Source organism: Engystomops pustulosus, chromosome 7 (assembly GCF_040894005.1).
Source record: "Engystomops pustulosus chromosome 7, aEngPut4.maternal, whole genome shotgun sequence".
NCBI classification, from domain to species: Eukaryota; Metazoa; Chordata; class Amphibia; order Anura; family Leptodactylidae; genus Engystomops; species Engystomops pustulosus.
The window spans coordinates 139,204,917-139,217,426 of NC_092417.1; the positions used below are offsets into that span (position 1 = coordinate 139,204,917).

The 12,510-nt window shown below is 41.2% G+C and overlaps 18 non-coding genes across 18 annotated transcripts; all 18 read left to right on the forward strand.

Annotated features, from left to right (window-relative positions):
* The first annotated feature begins 11 nt into the window (after nucleotides 1–11).
* Nucleotides 12–83, forward strand: TRNAQ-UUG (transfer RNA glutamine (anticodon UUG)). The gene has a single exon. It is a non-coding gene; the product is annotated as a tRNA-Gln (tRNA).
* A 286-nt stretch (nucleotides 84–369) lies between these two features.
* Nucleotides 370–451, forward strand: TRNAS-UGA (transfer RNA serine (anticodon UGA)). The gene has a single exon. It is a non-coding gene; the product is annotated as a tRNA-Ser (tRNA).
* Nucleotides 452–1,472: 1,021 nt separating this feature from the next.
* TRNAQ-UUG (transfer RNA glutamine (anticodon UUG)) lies at nucleotides 1,473–1,544 on the forward strand. The gene has a single exon. It is a non-coding gene; the product is annotated as a tRNA-Gln (tRNA).
* A 286-nt stretch (nucleotides 1,545–1,830) lies between these two features.
* On the forward strand, nucleotides 1,831–1,912 carry TRNAS-UGA (transfer RNA serine (anticodon UGA)). The gene has a single exon. It is a non-coding gene; the product is annotated as a tRNA-Ser (tRNA).
* Nucleotides 1,913–2,933: 1,021 nt separating this feature from the next.
* Nucleotides 2,934–3,005, forward strand: TRNAQ-UUG (transfer RNA glutamine (anticodon UUG)). The gene has a single exon. It is a non-coding gene; the product is annotated as a tRNA-Gln (tRNA).
* A 286-nt stretch (nucleotides 3,006–3,291) lies between these two features.
* Nucleotides 3,292–3,373, forward strand: TRNAS-UGA (transfer RNA serine (anticodon UGA)). The gene has a single exon. It is a non-coding gene; the product is annotated as a tRNA-Ser (tRNA).
* Nucleotides 3,374–4,394: 1,021 nt separating this feature from the next.
* Nucleotides 4,395–4,466, forward strand: TRNAQ-UUG (transfer RNA glutamine (anticodon UUG)). The gene has a single exon. It is a non-coding gene; the product is annotated as a tRNA-Gln (tRNA).
* Nucleotides 4,467–4,752: 286 nt separating this feature from the next.
* Nucleotides 4,753–4,834, forward strand: TRNAS-UGA (transfer RNA serine (anticodon UGA)). Its single transcript has one exon. It is a non-coding gene; the product is annotated as a tRNA-Ser (tRNA).
* A 1,021-nt stretch (nucleotides 4,835–5,855) lies between these two features.
* Nucleotides 5,856–5,927, forward strand: TRNAQ-UUG (transfer RNA glutamine (anticodon UUG)). The gene has a single exon. It is a non-coding gene; the product is annotated as a tRNA-Gln (tRNA).
* Nucleotides 5,928–6,213: 286 nt separating this feature from the next.
* Nucleotides 6,214–6,295, forward strand: TRNAS-UGA (transfer RNA serine (anticodon UGA)). Its single transcript has one exon. It is a non-coding gene; the product is annotated as a tRNA-Ser (tRNA).
* A 1,021-nt stretch (nucleotides 6,296–7,316) lies between these two features.
* TRNAQ-UUG (transfer RNA glutamine (anticodon UUG)) lies at nucleotides 7,317–7,388 on the forward strand. Its single transcript has one exon. It is a non-coding gene; the product is annotated as a tRNA-Gln (tRNA).
* Nucleotides 7,389–7,674: 286 nt separating this feature from the next.
* TRNAS-UGA (transfer RNA serine (anticodon UGA)) lies at nucleotides 7,675–7,756 on the forward strand. Its single transcript has one exon. It is a non-coding gene; the product is annotated as a tRNA-Ser (tRNA).
* Nucleotides 7,757–8,776: 1,020 nt separating this feature from the next.
* On the forward strand, nucleotides 8,777–8,848 carry TRNAQ-UUG (transfer RNA glutamine (anticodon UUG)). The gene has a single exon. It is a non-coding gene; the product is annotated as a tRNA-Gln (tRNA).
* A 286-nt stretch (nucleotides 8,849–9,134) lies between these two features.
* On the forward strand, nucleotides 9,135–9,216 carry TRNAS-UGA (transfer RNA serine (anticodon UGA)). Its single transcript has one exon. It is a non-coding gene; the product is annotated as a tRNA-Ser (tRNA).
* A 1,021-nt stretch (nucleotides 9,217–10,237) lies between these two features.
* On the forward strand, nucleotides 10,238–10,309 carry TRNAQ-UUG (transfer RNA glutamine (anticodon UUG)). The gene has a single exon. It is a non-coding gene; the product is annotated as a tRNA-Gln (tRNA).
* Nucleotides 10,310–10,595: 286 nt separating this feature from the next.
* Nucleotides 10,596–10,677, forward strand: TRNAS-UGA (transfer RNA serine (anticodon UGA)). Its single transcript has one exon. It is a non-coding gene; the product is annotated as a tRNA-Ser (tRNA).
* Nucleotides 10,678–11,698: 1,021 nt separating this feature from the next.
* On the forward strand, nucleotides 11,699–11,770 carry TRNAQ-UUG (transfer RNA glutamine (anticodon UUG)). Its single transcript has one exon. It is a non-coding gene; the product is annotated as a tRNA-Gln (tRNA).
* A 286-nt stretch (nucleotides 11,771–12,056) lies between these two features.
* Nucleotides 12,057–12,138, forward strand: TRNAS-UGA (transfer RNA serine (anticodon UGA)). The gene has a single exon. It is a non-coding gene; the product is annotated as a tRNA-Ser (tRNA).
* Nucleotides 12,139–12,510: the final 372 nt, after the last annotated feature.

Sequence of the window (12,510 nt, forward strand, 5' to 3'; positions counted from 1 at the left end):
ACAGACTGTAAGGTTCCATGGTGTAACGGTTAGCACTCTGGACTTTGAATCCAGCGATCCGAGTTCAAATCTCGGTGGAACCTTTAAGAAATTCCTTCAGCCAAAGATTGTTTTCATGACTTTTGGGGCAGAGATTGAGTTAAAAATCAAGACCTTTATTTCATGACCCCAAACATGCTGATAAAAGGTTCAAAAGGGACACTCTTCTGCACGTCTATGGTTTTCCCAATGAAACCATCAGTTTACTTCTTAGTGCAGCCAGAAGACTCCCATTCAAACAGAGTGCTTGGGGAACAATCAACCCTGATCTAGGATGTTAAGCTGTGTAGCAAAGGGAATGAAACCCATGCATCTGGCTTCCTGCATGTAGTAGTCGTGGCCGAGTGGTTAAGGCGATGGACTTGAAATCCATTGGGGTCTCCCCGCGCAGGTTCATATCCTGCCGACTACGTCTAAGTTTTCTGTCCTTAGAGCATAGCATTGCTAGACTAAATCTTTCTCTTTGAACCCCTCTGTCCAGCGTGCAAGTTTCCAGAGATGAGAAAGTACAATCCCTTTTGCAAAAAGCTATGAAGTAGCTTTTGACTTGCAAAATGTGTAGCGCCTTCCGAATGATAAGCTTTAAATGTCTGCCTGTATATAGCTTTAGGGGTCTTTTTTAATTTCTACCCCATTACCAGGCAAAGGATACAGTAATGTGATTATAAGACAGATTCGGAGATGATTTTAAGACAACCCTTGTCGTATGACCACAGCACCTTTAGAAAGCCTATAGAACAAGATGTTTACAAAATTGGTCGTCCTAGTGAAAAATAAGCTTTTCCAAATGTTAATTGTTTGAAATTGAAACATGTTTTCTGATTTCATGTCCTTAAACATTTCATCATTTTGTGTGGCTTTTGTTCCCCTTCTTTCTTGACAGGAAGCTACTGTGAACACATAAGACAATTCCCTTCACCCCTTGCAATTTAAGAAGACAGTTACCTCCCACCACTTTCATATTGTTCTCCAACTGGGCCATAAACTTTTCTGGCAACTATGCTTTTGCCTGCCATCTCAGAGGTTTAAGGTTCCAAAAGCTGGGGGTGGTATTCTAAAAGTTTAGCGAAATATTGAGAGGTAACTCAGGAGCAGTTTGAAAGATCTAGAAGTTGATTGTCCAATGACACAGAAGGGCTGGGATGAACATGTCCTGTGAAAAATGGACATACTAAAGAAGAGTCATGTCAAATGTTGACATTTTTGATAACATTATATTAGAAAAGCGGTTACATTGCAAAACCCTATGATTTGGACGCTATGATTTTTTTCCTTCCCGGCAGGAAACCCATATAAGCTACCATCGTGTGATCTCTGTTGTTTTGGACAGCAGTACTCACCCTGTTTCCAACATCATACGCAATTTGATCAAGGTCATCGCGTTGCCAAGGCTTGTCATGGAACTAATGCCTCCCCGTGCCCACAGACTGTAAGGTTCCATGGTGTAACGGTTAGCACTCTGGACTTTGAATCCAGCGATCCGAGTTCAAATCTCGGTGGAACCTTTAAGAAATTCCTTCAGCCAAAGATTGTTTTCATGACTTTTGGGGCAGAGATTGAGTTAAAACTCAAGACCTTTATTTCATGACCCCAAACATGCTGATAAAAGGTTCAAAGGGGACACTCTTCTACACGTCTATGGTTTTCCCAATGAAACCATCAGTTTACTTCTTAGTGCAGCCAGAAGACTCCCATTCAAACAGAGTGCTTGGGGAACAATCAACCCTGATCTAGGATGTTAAGCTGTGTAGCAAAGGGAATGAAACCCATGCATCTGGCTTCCTGCATGTAGTAGTCGTGGCCGAGTGGTTAAGGCGATGGACTTGAAATCCATTGGGGTCTCCCCGCGCAGGTTCAAATCCTGCCGACTGCGTCTAAGTTTTCTGTCCTTAGAGCATAGCATTGCTAGAATAAATCTTTCTCTTTGAACCCCTCTGTCCAGCGTGCAAGTTTCCAGAGATGAGAAAGTACAATCCCTTTTGCAAAAAGCTATGAAGTAGCTTTTGACTTGCAAAATGTGTAGCGCCTTCCGAATGATAAGCTTTAAATGTCTGCCTGTATATAGCTTTAGGGGTCTTTTTTAATTTCTACCCCATTACCAGGCAAAGGATACAGTAATGTGATTATAAGACAGATTCGGAGATGATTTTAAGACAACCCTTGTCGTATGACCACAGCACCTTTAGAAAGCCTATAGAACAAGATTTTTACAAAATTGGTCGTCCTAGTGAAAAATAAGCTTTTCCAAATGTTAATTGTTTGAAATTGAAACATGTTTTCTGATTTCATGTCCTTAAACATTTCATCATTTTGTGTGGCTTTTGTTCCCCTTCTTTCTTGACAGGAAGCTACTGTGAACACATAAGACAATTCCCTTCACCCCTTGTAATTTAAGAAGACAGTTACCTCCCACCACTTTCATATTGTTCTCCAACTGGGCCATAAACTTTTCTGGCAACTATGCTTTTGCCTGCCATCTCAGAGGTTTAAGGTTCCAAAAGCTGGGGGTGGTATTCTAAAAGTTTAGCGAAATATTGAGAGGTAACTCAGGAGCAGTTTGAAAGATCTAGAAGTTGATTGTCCAATGACACAGAAGGGCTGGGATGAACATGTCCTGTGAAAAATGGACATACTAAAGAAGAGTCATGTCAAATGTTGACATTTTTGATAACATTATATTAGAAAAGCGGTTACATTGCAAAACCCTATGATTTGGACGCTATGATTTTTTTCCTTCCCGGCAGGAAACCCATATAAGCTACCATCGTGTGATCTCTGTTGTTTTGGACAGCAGTACTCACCCTGTTTCCAACATCATACGCAATTTGATCAAGGTCATCGCGTTGCCAAGGCTTGTCATGGAACTAATGCCTCCCCGTGCCCACAGACTGTAAGGTTCCATGGTGTAACGGTTAGCACTCTGGACTTTGAATCCAGCGATCCGAGTTCAAATCTCGGTGGAACCTTTAAGAAATTCCTTCAGCCAAAGATAGTTTTCATGACTTTTGGGGCAGAGATTGAGTTAAAAATCAAGACCTTTATTTCATGACCCCAAACATGCTGATAAAAGGTTCAAAAGGGACACTCTTCTGCACGTCTATGGTTTTCCCAATGAAACCATCAGTTTACTTCTTAGTGCAGCCAGAAGACTCCCATTCAAACAGAGTGCTTGGGGAACAATCAACCCTGATCTAGGATGTTAAGCTGTGTAGCAAAGGGAATGAAACCCATGCATCTGGCTTCCTGCATGTAGTAGTCGTGGCCGAGTGGTTAAGGCGATTGACTTGAAATCCATTGGGGTCTCCCCGCGCAGGTTCAAATCCTGCCGACTACGTCTAAGTTTTCTGTCCTTAGAGCATAGCATTGCTTGACTAAATCTTTCTCTTTGAACCCCTCTGTCCAGCATGCAAGTTTCCAGAGATGAGAAAGTACAATCCCTTTTGCAAAAAGCTATGAAGTAGCTTTTGACTTGCAAAATGTGTAGCGCCTTCCGAATGATAAGCTTTAAATGTCTGCCTGTATATAGCTTTAGGGGTCTTTTTTAATTTCTACCCCATTACAAGGCAAAGGATACAGTAATGTGATTATAAGACAGATTCGGAGATGATTTTAAGACAACCCTTGTCGTATGACCACAGCACCTTTAGAAAGCCTATAGAACAAGATTTTTACAAAATTGGTCGTCCTAGTGAAAAATAAGCTTTTCCAAATGTTAATTGTTTGAAATTGAAACATGTTTTCTGATTTCATGTCCTTAAACATTTCATCATTTTGTGTGGCTTTTGTTCCCCTTCTTTCTTGACAGGAAGCTACTGTGAACACATAAGACAATTCCCTTAACCCCTTGCAATTTAAGAAGACAGTTACCTCCCACCACTTTCATATTGTTCTCCAACTGGGCCATAAACTTTTCTGGCAACTATGCTTTTGCCTGCCATCTCAGAGGTTTAAGGTTCCAAAAGCTGGGGGTGGTATTCTAAAAGTTTAGCGAAATATTGAGAGGTAACTCAGGAGCAGTTTGAAAGATCTAGAAGTTGATTGTCCAATGACACAGAAGGGCTGGGATGAACATGTCCTGTGAAAAATGGACATACTAAAGAAGAGTCATGTCAAATGTTGACATTTTTGATAACATTATATTAGAAAAGCGGTTACATTGCAAAACCCTATGATTTGGACGCTATGATTTTTTTCCTTCCCGGCAGGAAACCCATATAAGCTACCATCGTGTGATCTCTGTTGTTTTGGACAGCAGTACTCACCCTGTTTCCAACATCATACGCAATTTGATCAAGGTCATCGCGTTGCCAAGGCTTGTCATGGAACTAATGCCTCCCCGTGCCCACAGACTGTAAGGTTCCATGGTGTAACGGTTAGCACTCTGGACTTTGAATCCAGCGATCCGAGTTCAAATCTCGGTGGAACCTTTAAGAAATTCCTTCAGCCAAAGATTGTTTTCATGACTTTTGGGGCAGAGATTGAGTTAAAACTCAAGACCTTTATTTCATGACCCCAAACATGCTGATAAAAGGTTCAAAGGGGACACTCTTCTACACGTCTATGGTTTTCCCAATGAAACCATCAGTTTACTTCTTAGTGCAGCCAGAAGACTCCCATTCAAACAGAGTGCTTGGGGAACAATCAACCCTGATCTAGGATGTTAAGCTGTGTAGCAAAGGGAATGAAACCCATGCATCTGGCTTCCTGCATGTAGTAGTCGTGGCCGAGTGGTTAAGGCGATGGACTTGAAATCCATTGGGGTCTCCACGCGCAGGTTCAAATCCTGCCGACTGCGTCTAAGTTTTCTGTCCTTAGAGCATAGCATTGCTAGAATAAATCTTTCTCTTTGAACCCCTCTGTCCAGCGTGCAAGTTTCCAGAGATGAGAAAGTACAATCCCTTTTGCAAAAAGCTATGAAGTAGCTTTTGACTTGCAAAATGTGTAGCGCCTTCCGAATGATAAGCTTTAAATGTCTGCCTGTATATAGCTTTAGGGGTCTTTTTTAATTTCTACCCCATTACCAGGCAAAGGATATAGTAATGTGATTATAAAACAGATTCGGAGATGATTTTAAGACAACCCTTGTCGTATGACCACAGCACCTTTAGAAAGCCTATAGAACAAGATTTTTACAAAATTGGTCGTCCTAGTGAAAAATAAGCTTTTCCAAATGTTAATTGTTTGAAATTGAAACATGTTTTCTGATTTCATGTCCTTAAACATTTCATCATTTTGTGTGGCTTTTGTTCCCCTTCTTTCTTGACAGGAAGCTACTGTGAACACATAAGACAATTCCCTTCACCCCTTGTAATTTAAGAAGACAGTTACCTCCCACCACTTTCATATTGTTCTCCAACTGGGCCATAAACTTTTCTGGCAACTATGCTTTTGCCTGCCATCTCAGAGGTTTAAGGTTCCAAAAGCTGGGGGTGGTATTCTAAAAGTTTAGCGAAATATTGAGAGGTAACTCAGGAGCAGTTTGAAAGATCTAGAAGTTGATTGTCCAATGACACAGAAGGGCTGGGATGAACATGTCCTGTGAAAAATGGACATACTAAAGAAGAGTCATGTCAAATGTTGACATTTTTGATAACATTATATTAGAAAAGCGGTTACATTGCAAAACCCTATGATTTGGACGCTATGATTTTTTTCCTTCCCGGCAGGAAACCCATATAAGCTACCATCGTGTGATCTCTGTTGTTTTGGACAGCAGTACTCACCCTGTTTCCAACATCATATGCAATTTGATCAAGGTCATCGCGTTGCCAAGGCTTGTCATGGAACTAATGCCTCCCCGTGCCCACAGACTGTAAGGTTCCATGGTGTAACGGTTAGCACTCTGGACTTTGAATCCAGCGATCCGAGTTCAAATCTCGGTGGAACCTTTAAGAAATTCCTTCAGCCAAAGATTGTTTTCATGACTTTTGGGGCAGAGATTGAGTTAAAAATCAAGACCTTTATTTCATGACCCCAAACATGCTGATAAAAGGTTCAAAAGGGACACTCTTCTGCACGTCTATGGTTTTCCCAATGAAACCATCAGTTTACTTCTTAGTGCAGCCAGAAGACTCCCATTCAAACAGAGTGCTTGGGGAACAATCAACCCTGATCTAGGATGTTAAGCTGTGTAGCAAAGGGAATGAAACCCATGCATCTGGCTTCCTGTATGTAGTAGTCGTGGCCGAGTGGTTAAGGCGATGGACTTGAAATCCATTGGGGTCTCCCCGCGCAGGTTCAAATCCTGCCGACTACGTCTAAGTTTTCTGTCCTTAGAGCATAGCATTGCTTGACTAAATCTTTCTCTTTGAACCCCTCTGTCCAGCGTGCAAGTTTCCAGAGATGAGAAAGTACAATCCCTTTTGCAAAAAGCTATGAAGTAGCTTTTGACTTGCAAAATGTGTAGCGCCTTCCGAATGATAAGCTTTAAATGTCTGCCTGTATATAGCTTTAGGGGTCTTTTTTAATTTCTACCCCATTACAAGGCAAAGGATACAGTAATGTGATTATAAAACAGATTTGGAGATGATTTTAAGACAACCCTTGTCGTATGACCACAGCACCTTTAGAAAGCCTATAGAACAAGATTTTTACAAAATTGGTCGTCCTAGTGAAAAATAAGCTTTTCCAAATGTTAATTGTTTGAAATTGAAACATGTTTTCTGATTTCATGTCCTTAAACATTTCATCATTTTGTGTGGCTTTTGTTCCCCTTCTTTCTTGACAGGAAGCTACTGTGAACACATAAGACAATTCCCTTAACCCCTTGCAATTTAAGAAGACAGTTACCTCCCACCACTTTCATATTGTTCTCCAACTGGGCCATAAACTTTTCTGGCAACTATGCTTTTGCCTGCCATCTCAGAGGTTTAAGGTTCCAAAAGCTGGGGGTGGTATTCTAAAAGTTTAGCGAAATATTGAGAGGTAACTCAGGAGCAGTTTGAAAGATCTAGAAGTTGATTGTCCAATGACACAGAAGGGCTGGGATGAACATGTCCTGTGAAAAATGGACATACTAAAGAAGAGTCATGTCAAATGTTGACATTTTTGATAACATTATATTAGAAAAGCGGTTACATTGCAAAACCCTATGATTTGGACGCTATGATTTTTTTCCTTCCCGGCAGGAAACCCATATAAGCTACCATCGTGTGATCTCTGTTGTTTTGGACAGCAGTACTCACCCTGTTTCCAACATCATACGCAATTTGATCAAGGTCATCGCGTTGCCAAGGCTTGTCATGGAACTAATGCCTCCCCGTGCCCACAGACTGTAAGGTTCCATGGTGTAACGGTTAGCACTCTGGACTTTGAATCCAGCGATCCGAGTTCAAATCTCGGTGGAACCTTTAAGAAATTCCTTCAGCCAAAGATTGTTTTCATGACTTTTGGGGCAGAGATTGAGTTAAAACTCAAGACCTTTATTTCATGACCCCAAACATGCTGATAAAAGGTTCAAAGGGGACACTCTTCTACACGTCTATGGTTTTCCCAATGAAACCATCAGTTTACTTCTTAGTGCAGCCAGAAGACTCCCATTCAAACAGAGTGCTTGGGGAACAATCAACCCTGATCTAGGATGTTAAGCTGTGTAGCAAAGGGAATGAAACCCATGCATCTGGCTTCCTGCATGTAGTAGTCGTGGCCGAGTGGTTAAGGCGATGGACTTGAAATCCATTGGGGTCTCCACGCGCAGGTTCAAATCCTGCCGACTGCGTCTAAGTTTTCTGTCCTTAGAGCATAGCATTGCTAGAATAAATCTTTCTCTTTGAACCCCTCTGTCCAGCGTGCAAGTTTCCAGAGATGAGAAAGTACAATCCCTTTTGCAAAAAGCTATGAAGTAGCTTTTGACTTGCAAAATGTGTAGCGCCTTCCGAATGATAAGCTTTAAATGTCTGCCTGTATATAGCTTTAGGGGTCTTTTTTAATTTCTACCCCATTACCAGGCAAAGGATATAGTAATGTGATTATAAAACAGATTCGGAGATGATTTTAAGACAACCCTTGTCGTATGACCACAGCACCTTTAGAAAGCCTATAGAACAAGATTTTTACAAAATTGGTCGTCCTAGTGAAAAATAAGCTTTTCCAAATGTTAATTGTTTGAAATTGAAACATGTTTTCTGATTTCATGTCCTTAAACATTTCATCATTTTGTGTGGCTTTTGTTCCCCTTCTTTCTTGACAGGAAGCTACTGTGAACACATAAGACAATTCCCTTCACCCCTTGTAATTTAAGAAGACAGTTACCTCCCACCACTTTCATATTGTTCTCCAACTGGGCCATAAACTTTTCTGGCAACTATGCTTTTGCCTGCCATCTCAGAGGTTTAAGGTTCCAAAAGCTGGGGGTGGTATTCTAAAAGTTTAGCGAAATATTGAGAGGTAACTCAGGAGCAGTTTGAAAGATCTAGAAGTTGATTGTCCAATGACACAGAAGGGCTGGGATGAACATGTCCTGTGAAAAATGGACATACTAAAGAAGAGTCATGTCAAATGTTGACATTTTTGATAACATTATATTAGAAAAGCGGTTACATTGCAAAACCCTATGATTTGGACGCTATGATTTTTTCCTTCCCGGCAGGAAACCCATATAAGCTACCATCGTGTGATCTCTGTTGTTTTGGACAGCAGTACTCACCCTGTTTCCAACATCATATGCAATTTGATCAAGGTCATCGCGTTGCCAAGGCTTGTCATGGAACTAATGCCTCCCCGTGCCCACAGACTGTAAGGTTCCATGGTGTAACGGTTAGCACTCTGGACTTTGAATCCAGCGATCCGAGTTCAAATCTCGGTGGAACCTTTAAGAAATTCCTTCAGCCAAAGATTGTTTTCATGACTTTTGGGGCAGAGATTGAGTTAAAAATCAAGACCTTTATTTCATGACCCCAAACATGCTGATAAAAGGTTCAAAAGGGACACTCTTCTGCACGTCTATGGTTTTCCCAATGAAACCATCAGTTTACTTCTTAGTGCAGCCAGAAGACTCCCATTCAAACAGAGTGCTTGGGGAACAATCAACCCTGATCTAGGATGTTAAGCTGTGTAGCAAAGGGAATGAAACCCATGCATCTGGCTTCCTGCATGTAGTAGTCGTGGCCGAGTGGTTAAGGCGATGGACTTGAAATCCATTGGGGTCTCCCCGCGCAGGTTCAAATCCTGCCGACTACGTCTAAGTTTTCTGTCCTTAGAGCATAGCATTGCTTGACTAAATCTTTCTCTTTGAACCCCTCTGTCCAGCGTGCAAGTTTCCAGAGATGAGAAAGTACAATCCTTTTTGCAAAAAGCTATGAAGTAGCTTTTGACTTGCAAAATGTGTAGCGCCTTCCGAATGATAAGCTTTAAATGTCTGCCTGTATATAGCTTTAGGGGTCTTTTTTAATTTCTACCCCATTACAAGGCAAAGGATACAGTAATGTGATTATAAGACAGATTCGGAGATGATTTTAAGACAACCCTTGTCGTATGACCACAGCACCTTTAGAAAGCCTATAGAACAAGATTTTTACAAAATTGGTCGTCCTAGTGAAAAATAAGCTTTCCCAAATGTTAATTGTTTGAAATTGAAACATGTTTTCTGATTTCATGTCCTTAAACATTTCATCATTTTGTGTGGCTTTTGTTCCCCTTCTTTCTTGACAGGAAGCTACTGTGAACACATAAGACAATTCCCTTCACCCCTTGTAATTTAAGAAGACAGTTACCTCCCACCACTTTCATATTGTTCTCCAACTGGGCCATAAACTTTTCTGGCAACTATGCTTTTGCCTGCCATCTCAGAGGTTTAAGGTTCCAAAAGCTGGGGGTGGTATTCTAAAAGTTTAGCGAAATATTGAGAGGTAACTCAGGAGCAGTTTGAAAGATCTAGAAGTTGATTGTCCAATGACACAGAAGGGCTGGGATGAACATGTCCTGTGAAAAATGGACATACTAAAGAAGAGTCATGTCAAATGTTGACATTTTTGATAACATTATATTAGAAAAGCGGTTACATTGCAAAACCCTATGATTTGGACGCTATGATTTTTTTCCTTCCCGGCAGGAAACCCATATAAGCTACCATCGTGTGATCTCTGTTGTTTTGGACAGCAGTACTCACCCTGTTTCCAACATCATACGCAATTTGATCAAGGTCATCGCGTTGCCAAGGCTTGTCATGGAACTAATGCCTCCCCGTGCCCACAGACTGTAAGGTTCCATGGTGTAACGGTTAGCACTCTGGACTTTGAATCCAGCGATCCGAGTTCAAATCTCGGTGGAACCTTTAAGAAATTCCTTCAGCCAAAGATTGTTTTCATGACTTTTGGGGCAGAGATTGAGTTAAAAATCAAGACCTTTATTTCATGACCCCAAACATGCTGATAAAAGGTTCAAAAGGGACACTCTTCTGCACGTCTATGGTTTTCCCAATGAAACCATCAGTTTACTTCTTAGTGCAGCCAGAAGACTCCCATTCAAACAGAGTGCTTGGGGAACAATCAACCCTGATCTAGGATGTTAAGCTGTGTAGCAAAGGGAATGAAACCCATGCATCTGGCTTCCTGCATGTAGTAGTCGTGGCCGAGTGGTTAAGGCGATGGACTTGAAATCCATTGGGGTCTCCCCGCGCAGGTTCAAATCCTGCCGACTACGTCTAAGTTTTCTGTCCTTAGAGCATAGCATTGCTTGACTAAATCTTTCTCTTTGAACCCCTCTGTCCAGCGTGCAAGTTTCCAGAGATGAGAAAGTACAATCCCTTTTGCAAAAAGCTATGAAGTAGCTTTTGACTTGCAAAATGTGTAGCGCCTTCCGAATGATAAGCTTTAAATGTCTGCCTGTATATAGCTTTAGGGGTCTTTTTTAATTTCTACCCCATTACAAGGCAAAGGATACAGTAATGTGATTATAAAACAGATTCGGAGATGATTTTAAGACAACCCTTGTCGTATGACCACAGCACCTTTAGAAAGCCTATAGAACAAGATTTTTACAAAATTGGTCGTCCTAGTGAAAAATAAGCTTTTCCAAATGTTAATTGTTTGAAATTGAAACATGTTTTCTGATTTCATGTCCTTAAACATTTCATCATTTTTTGTGGCTTTTGTTCCCCTTCTTTCTTGACAGGAAGCTACTGTGAACACATAAGACAATTCCCTTCACCCCTTGCAATTTAAGAAGACAGTTACCTCCCACCACTTTCATATTGTTCTCCAACTTGGCCATAAACTTTTCTGGCAACTATGCTTTTGCCTGCCATCTCAGAGGTTTAAGGTTCCAAAAGCTGGGGGTGGTATTCTAAAAGTTTAGCGAAATATTGAGAGGTAACTCAGGAGCAGTTTGAAAGATCTAGAAGTTGATTGTCCAATGACACAGAAGGGCTGGGATGAACATGTCCTGTGAAAAATGGACATACTAAAGAAGAGTCATGTCAAATGTTGACATTTTTGATAACATTATATTAGAAAAGCGGTTACATTGCAAAACCCTATGATTTGGACGCTATGATTTTTTTCCTTCCCGGCAGGAAACCCATATAAGCTACCATCGTGTGATCTCTGTTGTTTTGGACAGCAGTACTCACCCTGTTTCCAACATCATACGCAATTTGATCAAGGTCATCGCGTTGCCAAGGCTTGTCATGGAACTAATGCCTCCCCGTGCCCACAGACTGTAAGGTTCCATGGTGTAACGGTTAGCACTCTGGACTTTGAATCCAGCGATCCGAGTTCAAATCTCGGTGGAACCTTTAAGAAATTCCTTCAGCCAAAGATTCTTTTCATGACTTTTGGGGCAGAGATTGAGTTAAAACTCAAGACCTTTATTTCATGACCCCAAACATGCTGATAAAAGGTTCAAAGGGGACACTCTTCTACACGTCTATGGTTTTCCCAATGAAACCATCAGTTTACTTCTTAGTGCAGCCAGAAGACTCCCATTCAAACAGAGTGCTTGGGGAACAATCAACCCTGATCTAGGATGTTAAGCTGTGTAGCAAAGGGAATGAAACCCATGCATCTGGCTTCCTGCATGTAGTAGTCGTGGCCGAGTGGTTAAGGCGATGGACTTGAAATCCATTGGGGTCTCCCCGCGCAGGTTCAAATCCTGCCGACTGCGTCTAAGTTTTCTGTCCTTAGAGCATAGCATTGCTAGAATAAATCTTTCTCTTTGAACCCCTCTGTCCAGCGTGCAAGTTTCCAGAGATGAGAAAGTACAATCCCTTTTGCAAAAAGCTATGAAGTAGCTTTTGACTTGCAAAATGTGTAGCGCCTTCCGAATGATAAGCTTTAAATGTCTGCCTGTATATAGCTTTAGGGGTCTTTTTTAATTTCTACCCCATTACCAGGCAAAGGATACAGTAATGTGATTATAAAACAGATTCGGAGATGATTTTAAGACAACCCTTGTCGTATGACCACAGCACCTTTAGAAAGCCTATAGAACAAGATTTTTACAAAATTGGTCGTCCTAGTGAAAAATAAGCTTTTC